Source organism: Nannospalax galili, unplaced genomic scaffold (genome assembly GCF_000622305.1).
Source record: "Nannospalax galili isolate Female #2095 unplaced genomic scaffold, S.galili_v1.0 scaffold376, whole genome shotgun sequence".
NCBI lineage: Eukaryota > Metazoa > Chordata > Mammalia > Rodentia > Spalacidae > Nannospalax > Nannospalax galili.
In genome coordinates, this window is record NW_008338108.1 from 872,405 (window position 1) to 889,949 (window position 17,545).

Sequence of the window (17,545 nt, forward strand, 5' to 3'; positions counted from 1 at the left end):
TAGTTGTAGGGATTTGATGCCAGATGTGTCACCTAGTACTGGGCATCTTCCAGGTGTATGTTCTCTGTGCCTGACCAGATGTGCAACTCTGCAGTAGCCTCCGTCTGTTGCAAAAAGAAGCTTCTTTGGTGTGTGCTGTATGGCATGCTTGTCACTCTAAGGGAGGTCTCTTCTATCTGGCACAGCATTCCCTGCCAGGCAGCTCCCAGGTATACATATGCATTAATGTTCAGACACTATATTTTTCATAGGATTTCTAGGGCATCACTTTTAAAAAGATATGGAAAGCTTCACGAATATGCATATCATCCTTGGGCAGGGGCCATGCTAATCTTCTCTGTATCGTTCCAATTTCAGAATATGTGCTGCTGAAGCAAGCACTTAATAAAAAATTTAAAAGTAGTCATTATAAGTATCCAAGAGGCAGATTTTAAGAGCAGCATTTCCCAGACTTTATTGACTCTTACAAATGCTACTTTTCTGAGATGCATCTTATCCAATCTGTGTTCTCAAGGACCTACTTTAGGGGAATGTTTTCTTCTATTTGCGATAATGTACAGATCACACGTTTACTGGAATATCACAGTCATTTGTGTGACTCTTATAACAGCGAATCACATTAGTGTGTCAAGGAATCACTTAACTCATACTTACAACATGCAAGCACTGCTAGATTCTCCTACACAAAGCTCTCTAGTGAAAAGAGCACCAGTCTTCCAGTACCTGGAAAGCACACTTTGCTTTGTAAACATTGAAGCTAAGAGTCCTCTATTTGTAGGTTCTGCAGAAAGATAAAGTACACTTTTGAAGTTGGCCAGGTCCAGAGGATTGCAGAAGTACATATTGGTTGTCTGTTATCATCTTTGTGCTTTTATTGTTGAAGAAAGGATCTGGTTTTGTTTTGTTTTGTCTTAACATTTGTGATATGGTTGCCAGTGCCTTACATGTTATTGAATATAAAGTGTAGCACTCTAGTTAGTTTTTAAGTCTCTATACATTTTAGGTTCAACAATGAAAAGGATATTTATGAAATGTAACATCCTATTTGTTGCAGTTTGAAAGCTTATACCCTCCAAAATTCATTTTAAAATTTAAATGCCAGTATAATAGTATTAGGAGACAGATATAGCTGGGCGTCATGGTGCACTCCTTTAATCCCAACACTTGAGAGCAGAGGCAGGCAGATCTCTGAGTTTGAGGCCAGTATGGTCTACATAATGAATTCCAGGCCAGCTTGGGCTGCAGGGAGACCCTGTCTCAAAAAACACAAAAACCAACACACACACACACACACACACACATGCACACACACACACACACAAAGACAAAAAAAGAGAGACAGATATAAAGATGTGAGTATGAAATCACAAGGGGTGAGGTTGGTGCCTTTGTAAAAAGGTGAATGCTCCCCCTGCTCTTAGACTTTGTCATGTTTTGATATAGCAAGAAGGTTCTCATCATGTGTTAGCACCTTCCTTACCTTGGGCTTCTAGCCTCCAGAACTGTAAGGAATAATTTCTATTCTTTATCAATTACTCAATCTCAGGCATTCTCATTCTATTATAGTAGCACAGAACTGACAGACACAGCTACTTATCACACAATAAACAAATTCTTGAAACTGATCTATTTCACAGTGTCATTTGAGATATTAAAGTAGTTAAACACAAAGGAGACAATAGCGAACATGTGTCTTCATTTAGAATTATGTCTGCTGACTTACATTTTCTTCTTATGTACAAATATATGGACATATGTGTATGCACATATGCTGCTGTCTGTCTTGTTGGTTTTACATCAGTTTATCAGCCTCATTCCTGCCTTCCTTTTGCAGAGGTAAACATTACGGGGAATCTGGTGCATGTCCTTTGATATTTACATACTTTTATACATGTACTAACCACACCACTTATATGTGTGCATGCATTATATATACATATAATTGCTGTATGTGTTTGCCATTTAGCTTCTTATTTTATGCATGTTATGGAGTTGTGCTACTCATTTATGTGAATCAAATGTAGTACACACAAATAGCTGTTTATTTCATGTGTAAATATATATGCATATATACTTTGCAATATGAGAGTTATAATTCTTTTCAAATAAAAGCATAGATTAATTAAGCATTTTTGTGTGGAATGTATGAGAGCTCTTCGAAAAGGTCCACATTCAGGGTTGTGGTTGCTGTAGTATTACATGCAAGATGATTGCAATGCTTTTCTTTTTAAACTACGTATAAGAATGCTCTTCCTCAAAATTCTTGGCAACATTGTATTAGGTTAAAAATTTTGCTTATATGATAGAAGAAATATGTCATAAATTTAATTAGTATTTATTTCTCCAATGCCAAGAAAAACTGAATGCATTTTCATGATTGCATCTGATTTACTATTTTATGAGTTATTTGTTCTTATATGTTGCCTATTTTATGTTTTTATATTGATTTGAAAAATTTCTCAATGAAGATTTTATATATTAAGTACATAATTTATTTGTTAGATAATGGAAGAATTTTCTGTTCTATGATCTACATTTTAACTTTATGAGTAAAAATTAAAAGCAGGGCATTTCCTGTGGTTGGTCCACCCTGCTGCCATGTCTACACTCACAGTCCTAGCTGTGATTGCCCATCTTGCACACCGAACCAGCCTGCAATCACCCCTGTGCCTTCAATAAAAAATTAAAAATGAGAGCCTGAAGCACAGACCAACTAACTATTCATACCTCATCAGGAATCAACCAACCTATGACAACAATGAAAACAGACTCAAACTTCCACTCCACAATGGCAGGCTAGAATTTCATATCAGACACACAACCAACAAATAAATCTATATGGCCAGGCCACATTTCCAAAACACAAATAATATGAAAAACTAAGATATATTCCCACAAAATCCTACCAGCCATCCAGAAGTATTCTACAATGTGACTACCCAGAGCTTAAAAGAATAATCATAAATTTAATTAAAGAATTCAAGGACTTTAAAGAACACACAAACATTTCAAGGAACTCAAAGAGGATCGCAATAAACTCCTGACTGAAGTTCAAAAAAATACAAATACATGGATGAATGAGATGACAAGGACAATTTAGGATCTGAAAAGTGAGTTCATGAAAGAGATAGAAATATTGAAGAAAATGCAAGCTGAGATGAAGATGGAATTGAAAAACTTGACAAGCCAATTAGAAAAGAGAGGGGAAAGTCTTACCAGCAGAATGAATCGAATGGAAAGCAGGTTATTAAAATTTATAGATAAGTAGGAGAATAGGACCACTCAGGAGAAGATTAGGAAAAATTTAAGCAAACAGAGGAATGGAATATCCAGGAGTTGTGGGAAAACATGGAAAGACCAAATCCATGAATTATAGGCATGGGAGGAGAAGAATCTACGGTCTATGACATTGACCAGATCTTCACCAGGATTATAGAAGAAAACTTTGCCAAATTATGGAAAAACATATAGATACAAGAAGCACACAGAACACCAAATAGATAGGAACAAAATAGAAACTCCTCATGGCATAGCATAGTGAAAACACTAAATGTACAGAACAAAGGGGTGGTACTAAAAGCCAAGCAAGCTGTGTATAAAGGAAAGCCTATCAGAATAACGTCTGGCTTTTCAATGCAAACTTTAAAAGTAAGGGCTGGATTGGCTTACTGGTTAAGAACCCTGACTGCTCTTGCAAGAAATCCAGGTTCCAGTTTCAAATCCCAGCACCCACAGGGTGACTAACATGTCTTTAATTCCAGTTCTAGGGTATCTGATGCCCTCTTCTGACCTTTGCAGGCATTGCATGACACACATGCACTTGCATACATGAAGGCATAACTCATACATATAAAATAAATAATAAACAAACGCAAAAACCTTTAAAAGCAAGAATAGCTTAAAGCAATGTATTCCAAGTTTGAAATGATCACAGATGCCAATCTACTCTTCTTTACTGAGAAAAACTGCCTATCATAGTCCAATGAGAAAGAAAAATCTTCCATGATATAAATAGGCTGAAAGAACTCATATCCATCAAACCAGCCCTGCAGAGATTACTGGAAACGATACAAAAGACTGAAGAAAAGAGGCTGTGGAAAGAAAACAAACAAAGCTAAAATGACAGAAACACAAAATAGGACTAAGAACACAAACAAAAAACAAAATGACAGTAACAAATACACATTTTTCAACCATAATTTTAAACATCAATGGCCTTAACTCCTCAATCAAAAGACAGACATTAATTTACCAGATCAAGAAACAAAACAGGTACCACCTTAGAGAGAAAAGATGGAGTCTAGTCAGTCTATCTAGACTCACTCCCTTAAAGAAGATCTACTCTCCCTCACCCCACAATAATCACTTGACAATTGTTCCTTGGCTAGGTTGCGGCCTGCTGCCCATTTCCCCTGTTCCACACTTGGTTTTTGTCTGATTGAGTCAGCATGGGTCTTGTGCATGCTGTCAGCTTTGCTACAAATTCTTATGAACAACTTTTCAGGGGAAAACCTGATTCCTTTTGTTCATGCACCAACCCTGACTTTTACAATCTTTCCACCTCCTTTTCTGCCTGTTCTGAGCCATGAGTGGGTGAGGTTTAATATAGGAGTCCTATCCAGGGACACAAACTCTGCAATTTCTTAAAAACTTAACTGGTTGTGGCCTTCTGTGTGCATTACAGTCTATTGTATGAGGAAGCTTCACTGATGAGAGTTGAGGGTTATATTTACAATCCAATCAAGGAAATAATCTTTCAATAAAATATTATAATCATAAACATATATGCACCAAACTCTGGTGTACTTAATTTCATTTAAAAAATATTACTGGACTTGAAGACATTGAGTAACTCCAACTCAGTAATAGTAGTTGGCTTCAATACTTCATTTCCTCCAATAGATAGGTCATTTGGACAAAGAATAAACAGAAACATCTGAATTAGATGATATCTTATATCAAATGGATCTAACAGACATCTATAGAATATTGCATCCAAGCACCAAAGAATACACATTTTATTTAGCAGCCCATGCAAATATCCCTAAAACAGACTACATACTGGGGCACAAAACCACTCTCACCAAATACAAAACAATTAATTGGTTCCATGTATCCTAATCAGACCACAATAAAATAAAGCTTAAAATTAAAGCAAAAGAAGCTCTATCAACTATATGAACTCATGGAGATTAAACAGCATACTACTGGATGATATAGGTCAAGTAAGAAATTAAGAAAGACATGAAAATATTCCTGGAACTAAATAAAAATGAAAACACAACACAACAAAACCTCTGGGGCACATTAAAAGAACTCCTAAGAGGGAAGTTTATAGCTCTAAGCACCTCCATTAAAAATCAGAAAGAACACAGACAAATGACTGAATGATGCAATTTAAGAATCTTGCAAAACAAGAACACAGCAAACCCAGTGACAGAAGAAATAATAAAAATCAGGACAGAAATCAACGAAATAGAAACAAAGAAAGCAATACAGAAAATCAATGAATGTAAGAGCTTGTCCTTTGAAAAGATAAATACAATTGAAAGGCCCTTAGCCTAGCTAAGCAAAAATCAACAGACCTAAATCAACCAAATCTGAAATGAAAAGAGAAGCATGAAAACTAGACACCAGTGTATCATGGAATTTTATGTTAATACTACCCTATACTATAATAAATTACAAAATCGAAAAGAAGTGTATCCATTTAAAAATATTTTATTTATCTTTTTATGTGTATGAGTGTGTTGCCTGCATGTGTATAAGTGCATCCATTTTGTGCAATGCTATGGAGGTCTGAAGAGGCTGTCAGATCACCTGGAATTGGAGTTACAGATGGTTGTTAGCCACCATGTGGGTGCTGAGCATTGAACTCAGGTCCTCTGAAAGAGCAGCCAGTGCTCTGAACTGCTGAGCCATCTCTCTGGCCCACAAATGGATCAATTTTTAAATTCAACTGAACCATTAAAGCCAAACCAGGAAAAGAACAATAACTTACACAGACCTATAACAAATAATGGGATTCAAACAGTAACATAAAGCTTTCTGGCCAAAAAAGCTCAGGTCCAGATGGATTTGCAGCAGAATTTTACCAGACCTTCAAAGGACTGCAACCAATACTGCTCAAAAAGACACTAATAGAGGAAAATCTCCCAAACTCCTTCTCTGAAGCCAGTATTACTCTAATACTCAAACCAGGTAAAGACACAACAGAAAAGAAAACTACTAGTCAATAACCCTCATGAATATAGATGCAAAAATTTTCAATAAAACAATTGCAAACCATACACATATCAAAAAGATCCCATTATGATCAAGTTGGCCTTATTTCAGAGATGCAGAGATGTATATAAGTCAGTACAAGTAATAAGTACATAAAAGAACAATCATTTCAATAGATGCAAAAAAGGCCTCAGTAGTTCAGGAATTAAGATCAACAATTGACAAATGAGACCCCATTAAACAGAAAATCTTCTGTACAACAAAGGAAACATCTAATCAAGTGAAGAAGAAGACTGCAGAGTGGGAGAAAAATCTCCACTAGCTATTCATCTGACAGAGGATTATTATCCAGAATATACAAAGAACTCAAAAAAAACAAGCAAGAAAACCAATGACTCAATTAAAAAAATAGGCTATGGATTTGAATGGAGAGCTCTCAAAAGAAGAAACATTAATGGCTAACAAAGGCCTCAAAAAGTGTTAAATATCCTTAGCAATTAGGGGAATGCAAATCAAAACTACTTTAAGAGTTCATCTAACCCCAGAAGGAATGGCTAAGATTAAGAGAACAAATGACACTAATGCTGGCATGGATGGGAAGAAAGGGAAGTCCTTATTACCTGCTCGTGTGATTGAAAACTGGGGCAACCACTGTGAAAATCAGTATGGAAAACTCTTAAAAATTAAAAATAAATCAACCGTATGATTGATTTGGTCATACCACTCGTTGGCATATACACAATGGACTCATCCTACTACAGAGATACTTGCAATGCCATATTTGTTGCTGTTCTTTTCACAATAGTTAAGAAATGGAAGTAACCTAAATGTGCCCCAATCAATAAATAAATAAAGAATAAAGAAAATTGGTACATTTACATAATGGATTTCTAGTCAGCAGTAAAGAAAAATGAAATCATGAAATTTGCAAGCAAATTTTATACTCTGTGAGGTAACTCAGACTCAGAAAAACAAGTGATTCATTTTTTTCTGTCATTTGTGGATCATAGCTCCATATTCTTAGATGTGAAAATATACCCTGATGTAGCCACAGGAGCCAGAAAAATAGAAAGGAGGAGATGGGAAGAAAGAGCTTAAGAGCTTAAGAGAGGAAGGAGAATTGTAGGATACAGGAGTTATCAAGGGGGAAACGGGAATAATGGAAAGTTGTTTAACTAGGGAGGGCACAGAGAGGGCTATCCAATAGGAGATACAGGAAAGAGAGCTAAATAATACTTAAGTAGTGTGAAAAATGAAAGGGAAATTTATTATTTAATAAGCCTACTAAAATGCACTTGTACTGTGTGTGTGTGTGTGTGTGTGTGTATGTGTGTGTGTGCATGTGTATAGCTGAAGAACATATAACGAAAACCACAATGCCAGGCAAAGGAAATTTCCATTGGAGTTGTTGGTCAGCGTAGTTCAGAAGATTCCCAAAATAATACAGCTATTACCACAGTCCTTAACTATTTCCCAGAACTTGAAGGTAAGACACTATTGCTGAAGATATCATATACTTTGGACACAGGACTTGGCATAATTGAGATGGAACTGACTTAGAAGCCTCCTTCCCCAAATTCACCCTCATAGTGTCAGAAGATACCATGCAAGCTTCCAGGAGATTAAACCAATCAATGGTCTTGCCCAACTGTAAAGCCCATGAATCACAACAATGATCAACTCAGCAAATTATCTCTATTGGTGCAATAGCAGCATTTTTTTGTATTGTGGGTAGTCAGTCAATAGCTATTTGGACTTAAGGCTTTCTTGAAAGGAGGGAATTCATGCATGGTCTGTAAACACAGGTAAGTACACACAGAGAGTTCATAGACCCTAGATAAAAATATACTTCTGTTGCTTTCCTAGGCCAATATAATTTATTTCTATATTCTAATATATAAATAATATAATTTATTTCAACATATTGTTACATTACTTACAAGTGTAACTCACATCAAAGAAACTTCTTTTTGCAACAGATAGGGTCTGTTACAAAGTTCCAGAACAGGTTAAAGGCAGAGAATAAATGACCATAAAGTGCCTAGAGCTGTGATACATCTACAATGTAACCTCTACTCAGGGAACATCATGGAAGAGGGAGCAGAATGAGTGTAACAGCCAGAGGGACAAGATACATGCTCTTTAGTAATGCATTCTAGACATGATACCGAAACTACACCAGTGAAATGTCCACAGTATGGTAGTTTAACAGGGTCTGCATAATTACAAAGCCACTTGACATGCCAAGTTGGATGGGGGACGTTTCATAGAGTCCCACATCAAAGTGAAGAGCTACAGGCAATCAATGGATGCTAAGGGAGGGAAAATCATTTTTTCCAGGGTCTAAGTCCCTGAGAGTTTATTTAATCCCACGTGGGTAGCCCTCAACACAGGTACACATGAGCACCACTAAATGTACTCAGTGCATTGTGTGTGTATTCATAAATGTATGTATATGTAATAAGAATAATCAAAGAGGACAAATTGAAAGGGAGTGGTGGTGGACAAGATAGGAGATGGAGGGGGACTGGTAGGAGTGGAAAGAATGTAGGTACAATACTCATGTATGAGATTCTCAAAAGAAAAAAGAGAAAACTAAAAAATTCAAACAAGTGTTTTACTGTGCATTATTTATTTCTGATGTCAGAAATATATTTTCTCTAAGTCTCAAAGATTTGTTTCTTATGTCCAGATAGTCAATGTACTTGAAATTGATTTTTGTTTGCTGCAAAATAGTAAATTTAATTTTCTGTAGGAGGCCACACTCACTAATGTAATTTATTGTAAAGTCTATCTTTTCCTTTCTGATTCACATGCCACATACGTCATGCACCTTGCTCTTCTGTATTTGTGGGTCACTCTTTGTGTTCTGTCTCCTAATCCACTGATTTAGTTGACAATTATAGTATCAATATTGTACCTTGAAATTGAAATAGCTTTATATTTGGTAGAAAATAACTTTTTTCCAATTTTTGTCTTATCTATGTTTTAATGTGAACTTTAGAATAAGCTATAACTACATAAAATATTCTTATAATTTTAAAAGGAGTTGCATTAATTTTCATATTTCTACTGAAATAGTACTCCAAGTAGTACTCCAAGCTATCCAACTCTTCATCATTTTAAAGACTTTCATCATTTTGTTCAATGCAGTTGTAGACATCTTTATTAGGATTTCTTGTAGGTTAAATAATGCTACTGGTGTCTGCTGTATCCTTTTAGTTTTTATTTTCCTGAGAAGCTCTTGTTGATGAAAGCATGGTGTTACTGATTTATTTAGTGTTAATCTTGTGTCCAGAAACTTGATTATACACTTATATTAGTTTTCATAAATACTGGTACCAATGGAGAGAGTGTTATTTGGAGAAGAATCAAAATTATGCCAATATTTAGTCCTTCTTTTATAGAGACCAATAATTTTGCTCTAATATAATTTTATTCACTTGAGCGAGGGATCCTGAGTGAGACACATGGCTATGCATTCTTGTGTGGCATATGATAAAGTGTTTTATTTGTGTGCCTGTTTTTTTATGTTGAGTCTCATTTTGTTGATTCTGCTATGCCCAAACTCCTAGCTTCAAGCCTTCCAAGTAGCTGAGTACACAAGTGTGTGCCATTGACCTAGAAAAGTCTTATTTGTGGGCTTGTAATAGAAAAGGACACATGCAACTTTTAAGGAAGTATGTTTAAAGGGAGCATACATTACCTCTTACCTTGTCCTTGTTGCCTGGAACACAGATGTGCTGTGGATTTGGAGCACTTATTTTGCATTATAAGAAAAATTAAGCATGGAGTATAAAAAAATTGACAAGAAAGCAACAGCCTGAATTCGTGATGATTGTCTTTACAGAATCTTGGTAACAGATTACATGGAAAAAAAATCCCATTGGCCTCAATTTTTAAAACTTTTGATTGTGTTGCTTTCAGCAGAATCTGTTCTCTCCAGCCTTTGTTATTTTTCCCTTGTCTTGTTTGCAATTTTGGCTAGTACCTTCAGTAGCATGTTTGTGATGGGATCAGTCTTATACTCCTAGATCTAATGGCAATTTATTATTGGAAGTATCATCATTTGTGTGTTTGTTACATGGCTTCAGTATATGATCTTCACTAGGTTTAGGAACTGCCATTCTTTTTCTAGTTTTCTAAGTCTTTTACATTTTTTTTTTTTTTGGTCTTTTTGAAGCAGGGTCTCCCTGCGGCCCCAGCTGTCCTGGAACTCACTATGTAGACCAGGCTGGCCTTTAACTCACAGAGATCCACCTGCCTCTGCCTCCCAAGTGCTGGGACTACAGGCGTGTGCCACCACGCCCGGCCAGGGGTTACATTTTTAAATGCTTTGTCCTTTTAGTATCTTCCAAGATTATATAAAATATTTCTTTCTTTTAATATGCTAACATAATAAAGTATATTGATAACTCTAATATAAAATTATCCTATTATTTCATATTAGAGTAAAATTCATGTGTTAATGGTACATTTTTTATTTTAAAAAGTTATTTGAATCCATCTAGCTTTCTGACAGTTTTGACATTATCTACCTAAACTGACGTCATAGATTTCTTCTATTTTTTTAATAGTAATGTCAACAAGATTAGATTTGATTTATAATATGCAATGTGTGAAATTTTATTTGTTATATATTTATCTGCCATCTCTCTATCACCTATCTATCAATCATCTATCTATCATCATCTATCATCTATCTATTGTCTATCTATCTATCATCTATCTCTCTATCATCTATCAACTATCTATCTTCTATCATCTATCTATCTATCATCTATCTATCTATCATCTATCTATCATCTATCTATATCTATCTATCTATCATATATCATCTATCATTTATCTATCATCTATCATCTATCTATCTATCTATCTATCTAGCATCTATCTATGTATCTATCTATCATCTATCAACTATCTATCTTCTATCATCTTTCTATCTATCTATCTATCTATCTATCTATCTATCTATCTATCTATCTATAATCTATCATCTATCTATCATCTATCATTTATCTATCATCTATCTTTTATCTATCTACATCTATCTATCATCATCTATCTACCTAATCTATCAATTTTTGCAGAGCTAGAGATGGAACGTAGGGCCTTGAGGATGCTAGGTAGGAGTCCACCACTGAACCACATCCCAGCCCCTTTCAAATTGTTTTATTTTTGCCCTGGAAATAGTTTGTGTATTCACAGAGAATACTCTTTAGCAGCTTGAAAAATTAACTAGTAAGGTTTTGGTTTTGGCATAAGAGGAGATTTTTGAATACTAAATCAATGTCCTTAGTGATTACTGAATTATTGGTCTACTTTGGTTATCCATTTCACCTTGGGTTGTTTGGTAGTCTTCTTTGTCTCTGCTCTTGTCTATTGATAGATACAGAGTATAGCTAACTTTAGAATTACATTTTCATTTCTTCTTCCTTTGAAATTTAGTGTCCTTAATTTGTGTCTTATGATATTTTTTAAGTCTCTGAAGTATCTGTGTAATTATTTCAGTGACTATATTTGAAATTAAATTATTCTGTTGAATGATAATTATCCTCTGGGGAAGGGACATTTGCTGTATTAGGGTTCCTTAATTTTCCATTTAAAAATTAAACTGTTGATATTCCTTGGAGGAAAATGTAATTAACACTTTAAAAAGAGCACAGTGAATTGCCATGCATTTTAGGAATTATTATTTAAAATAATAGAGAAGAAACCAAAATTTGTTCATAAAGGGTTTGGGATGGCATGTAACACTTCCCTAATTTCTTACCATCTGAACCATTCCCCAAGGAACCATTATCCATTTGATTTTCAAGTTACCCTCAGTTAAAACAGTCCTTTAAGTCAGTGACTACTATCAACATGACACATGGTATACCAGAGCCTTCACAGGCCTCCCTGTGCTATAGTATTTGAAAATATAAGCTGGGCAATGTTTTCATGGCAATGTCTGTGAAAGGGATCACTGGACTGACTTAGTTTTATAATAGTTATGGTGCTGGCTACAACCTTTTTTGCTAACATGTGGGGTTCCGTAACATATTAGCAGGTACTGATGACATATTTCCTAAGGCACAGTCCAGGGCATTAAATGCTCTGACTTCCTCTCAAGTTGTCCCTCTTCCTCTGCTCTTACCCTCCCTCTCTACCGTACACCTTTCAAAGGCCAACTAGACTAACTCGTGTTACTTTCCTCTTGAAAAACCTGGAGTGACTTCTTTCTGCATCCAGAATGAAACCCAGCTCCTCACCAAGACTTCAAATATTTTGCTACCTCCACGTCCCTCCCTGACCTGAACTTTTCTGTGGTGTTCCTGCTCCTGTTCTGGTCATACTGGCCTACTTTATGTATGAAGTAGCTCTAGCTCCTTTTCTTGACTTAATTCTTTTTTTTTTTTTCTGAGTTGAGCTCCTTATATTCTTTTTTTGACTTAGTTCTGGATATTGATGCCTTATCAGATGTATAGTTTGAAAATATTTTCTCCTGTGTGTAGATTGTCCCTTCACTATGTTTCCTTTGCTGTGCAGAAGCTTTTAAGTTTGATGCAATCTCATTTGTCTACTTTTGCTTTTGTTTCCTGTACTTTTGAGGTCTTGTCTAAGGATTTTAAAAAATCTATTCCAGTGTCCCTATTTTCTTCTAGTTGTTTCAGTTTGGAATATCATATTTAATTCTTTTAACCCATTTTGAGTTTTGTAGCCAGTTAGAGATAAGGGTTGAAGTTCATTCTTCTGCACGAGAGCTTTCTGTTTTCTAGCACTGTTTATTGAAAAGACTGTATTTTTTCCAGGGCATGTTCTCAGCACTTTGCTCCATAATGAAGTAACTATAAATGTGAGGATTTACTTATAACCCTTCTGTTCTGTTCCATTAATCTGTGCCCTTATATTTCTGCCAGTACTAAGCTGTTTTGATTATTGTAGTTTTATAATATATTTTGAAGTCAGGTAATAAAATTGTTCCTGCTTTGTTATTTCTGCTCAAGATTTGTTTGGATTTGGAAACTTTTGTAGTTTCATGCAAATTTTAGGATTTTTAAAAAAATAGTTTGGTTAGGAATGTCACTGGTATTTTAATTGGGATGCCATTTAACCTGTAGTCTATTTTGAATACCTTAACCATGTTGATACTGATATTGTTTTCACCTTAATAATATTGAAACTGATATTGGATATTTTAACAGTATCCTATTTCTAATCTATAAACATAGGATGTCTCCATTTATGGTGTCATCTTCAATTTCTTTCATCAGTGTCATGCTTTTCATTGTAAAGGTCATTCATCTCTCTGGTTAAGTTTATGCCTACGTACTTGGTAGATTTTTTGATGGCTATGGTAAATAGGACCCCTTTATTTCTATCTCAGATAATTGATTATTGATGTATAGCAATGCTACTGATTTTTGCATGTTGAGTTTCTATCCTATAATTTTGAGTTCATTCATTCTTAGATTATTTGGCGGGCTGACATTTTCTGTATATACAATCATGTCATTCATGAATAGTGACATTTTACTTCCAGTTTTCCAATTTTTATGTCTTGGTTTCTGTTGCCTGATTGATCCTGCTACGATATTCAGTGTAATTTTCAATACTCGAAATAGTATGTTTTGGTTTGACATCTGGAATATTGTCATGGCATGCCAAAATACAAGTGCTTTGCTGGCAAAGTCTCATATGCCTTATTTGTTACTGCATAGCATGTATCTACATTGTGCCAAGGAATGTTCGCTAAATATTTATCTGCCATTATTCTAAACAATCTGGCTTCTACTGCCTCTCAATTTTTCTTCCAGAAATCCTTGTTTTTTTAATCCAAATATGATTTCCTTCCATTTTGAACTCTCATACTGTCCCTCTCATGATATATCCTATTCTTCCCATGGTTTCGGACTTCTATTTACTGCCTCTCTGCTAAGAAGTAAAGTTCTTAAGGGAAGAGAAGGTCATATAGACTCATATCCCTGATGACACTTAGCTCCATGCACTGCATGAAGTTACTGCTAGTGTATGTTTATTGAATCAAAGCACTGCTAATTTTATATTAATTTAGACGTAAGTTTTGAATTGTGAAAAGTTGACTGATAAACAATTTATGTTTAAAGGAAGTAACACCTTTTCTTTTAAAAATTTAATTGCTTTTGAACTAGCTTCATTCATTATGTTTTATTTGACCAGATGTGTTCTACTTAGAAATTGCCAACTGGCAGCTCACAATCTAAACACAGCCTGTAATATGTATTATTTGGTTTTCACAATGTTTAAACATTTTGGCTTAGTTACTATGATTGAAAGATTAGATTTCATTTAAACTTACAGACTTTGAAATTTCCTGAGAAGTGGGATAACCTGGCAGCCTTGGTCCACATGCCTTCCTGACAGGATATAGGGTTCTGTTTCATTATGGTTTTCTCCTGGTCTTGGCTCGTCGATTTATAATGCTTCTGTGGACCCCATGTATGTCAGAATTTGAAATCATTACTTTATTCCATTCCTATAATGCCTGGATAGGTTCAGTTAGTGATCAACTAATAGAAAGTCAGACTTCACTACTACAAAATCTTTCTATGAGGCACCATATCAGATTAAATATAGAAACATGAAAGGCTGTGAAAGAAAACAGGGATTACATGAGCCAAAAAACTTTCATTCGCTTAGACGCACTGAGAAGAGGTAGAATTTGTATAGAAATTAGAATGTGTCCTATTATCCCTTTTTGACAAACCTATTTTGTTATTTCACCGCTTTGGGCTGAAGTTCTTCTTCAGTTGGAATGATATATTTAGATTTCTTTTAGCTTTCATAATCTTTAAGTATGTTGATTTGAGCTATAGCATATACACAGCTGTCCAGGATCTGTTGACTTGATATTTCATCACAGGGTGATGTCGTTCTATATCCTGCACACCTGTTTGACACTTTCTAGGCACCCCATGGATGCTCAGAAGAGCTGATTAAGCTGAATGCTATTCCAATTATTCCCTCTAAGATCACATTAGACAGAGTTGAGTTGTATGATTCTATTTTACTTGACATGGACTTAGATTTCTAAATGAAAGGTGAAAGTTCATAGGTAGATGCATTTTGGTTTTATAAAAAAGGATAATGATGAATTATGCATCACTCCCTCCCTGTGTAGTGGGCATATCTTAGAACATAGATCACTTGGCTTGTACTCAGGAGGATTCTGGCCTTTTGTTGAGCTTAATCTATCTGAACTGAGCATTGTTAAGCTCACTCTCTCCCCCAGGAGTGCTTGTGTCAGATGTGATTAAGTAAGTCTTGCACTTTATGCTTACCTCGAGAAGTGGGGGGCGGCTTAGTCACAGCACAGCAAGCAGCAGTCCTCTTTGCTTTTTAGGCAAGTGTTTTCTTAACAAGAAATAAAAATGAGGCACTCTAGGTTGAATGTGAGAGAATCCAGAATAACTTCACACTTCTTAATTGATGAACAGTTAGAGATGTTGTTTTAAAGCCACTGTATATATGAGGTGATATATAACAAAGTATTTGACCCTCAGAAATATGTGTCTACAGAATTAGGTAGAAGGACAGAGGATAGTATTTATGGCCTATATTAAAATGGCTCCTAGAAGACAATTTGCCCTCACTGATGTGAGGCATGGAAGTGAGTGTTCACCCACTATTTACAGAAAACTCTTTTGTTAAAAGCTTTGGGACTTGTTTTCTCAGGGAGACATATTGTAGCTATAATTAAGAAATTTGTTTAATTGTGCTGATAATTATCCTAACTGGCATGAAAATCTGCATGAATACTTAAAGGATTAAATTGTCCCAGTTGAGTTTTATAAGCAATACATTTTTCAAAAAGAGAAGCTGAATTGGGTTAATAGGTGTCCTAGTTTGTTTCTTCATGGCTGTGACAAAACACTCTGACCACTACCAACTTGGGGAGGAAAGGGCTTATTTCTCTTACAACTCCCAGGTCACAGTTCATCAGGGAGCCCAAGGTAGGAACTCAGGGCAGGAACCTGGAGGCAGGAGCTGGAGCACAGGCCATGGAGGATTACTGCTTACTGACTTGCTTTTCTGGCCCCTGCACATCCTGCTTTCTTATGCAACACAGGCCCAGCTGCCCAGGGGTGGCACCACCCACACTGGGCTGGGCCCTTCCACATCACTCAACAATCAAGAAGGTGCCCCATGGACATGGCACAGGTCAGTCCAATGAAGGTAATTCCCCAATTGAAGCTCCCTCAACCCAGGTGTGTCAAGTTGACACTAAAGCTATCCAACACAACAGGTTTTCAAAAATAAAGTCCTGATACGTGTAAGTAGGTTACATTTAGAATTGCTGTTTTGGCTTTGTTTATCTTAATTTGGGCCCTGAAATATTGATATCAAGGACTAAAACAGGGACCCAAATAAAGTACACTTGAGTTATTTGAGCTGGAGACAAAAGGTCTTCATCATCTAGACTCAGACACTAAATCTCTCTGAAGAGCTACTGGGCTGAGGCCGCGCCAGAGTAACCACACATAGGGACTCAAGGCTGGGTCCATGTGGATCATCCCGAGACCAGTGGTTTTTCAAAGGTGTCAAAGGATCACCTGCAGTGTTTGTTATGATCTATGACCATGGGATTTAGTGGGTAACACTTCTGGAAGAAGAACTTGAGAATCTCTGCTTTAAAACATGTTTATTAGGTGAATCTTTAAAATCCATTCTAAGTTTAAGACCATTGCTCTATTAACTTGACCATGCTGTGTGTATTTCAAGCACTAGAAAAGAGGGTGAACTAAAGGAAAAGACACCTGCAATGGAAGGATATTGTGCTGGATAGCTTTAGTGTCAACTTGAAACTCCTGGGTTGAGGAGCCTCAGCTGGGGAATTGCCTTCATAGGACTGGCCTGTGGCCATGTCTGTGGGGCATCTTCTTGATTGTTGAGTGATGTGGGAGGGCCCAGCCCACTGTGAGTGTTGCCATCCCTGGGCAGGTAGGCCTGTGTTGCATAAGAAAGCAGGCTGAGCAGAGGCCAGGGAGCAAGCCAGTAAGCAGCATTCCTCCATGGCCTGTGCTCCAGCTTCTGCCTCCAGGTTCTTGCCCTGAGTGCTTACCTTGGGCTCTCTGATGACCTGGGAGTTGTAAGACAAATAAACCCTTTCCTTCCCAAGTTGGTAGTAGTCAGAGTGTTTTGTCACAGCAATGGAGAAACAAGCTAGAACAGATACATTATTTTTTTCAGAGAGCAGTAGCAAAGAATATAAAACAAGTGACGTCAAATCATTTATTTTTGCCTTTGGAAGATGTCTTGGCAGCAAAGTTGCAGTTATAAGTCAGTTTCACTTAGG

The 17,545-nt window shown here is 36.2% G+C and overlaps 1 non-coding gene across 1 annotated transcript; it reads right to left on the bottom strand.

Annotated features, from left to right (window-relative positions):
• Positions 1 to 274: 274 nt before the first annotated feature.
• LOC115070327 lies at positions 275 to 381 on the bottom strand. The gene has a single exon (XR_003849498.1). It is a non-coding gene; the product is annotated as a U6 spliceosomal RNA (small nuclear RNA).
• Positions 382 to 17,545: the final 17,164 nt, after the last annotated feature.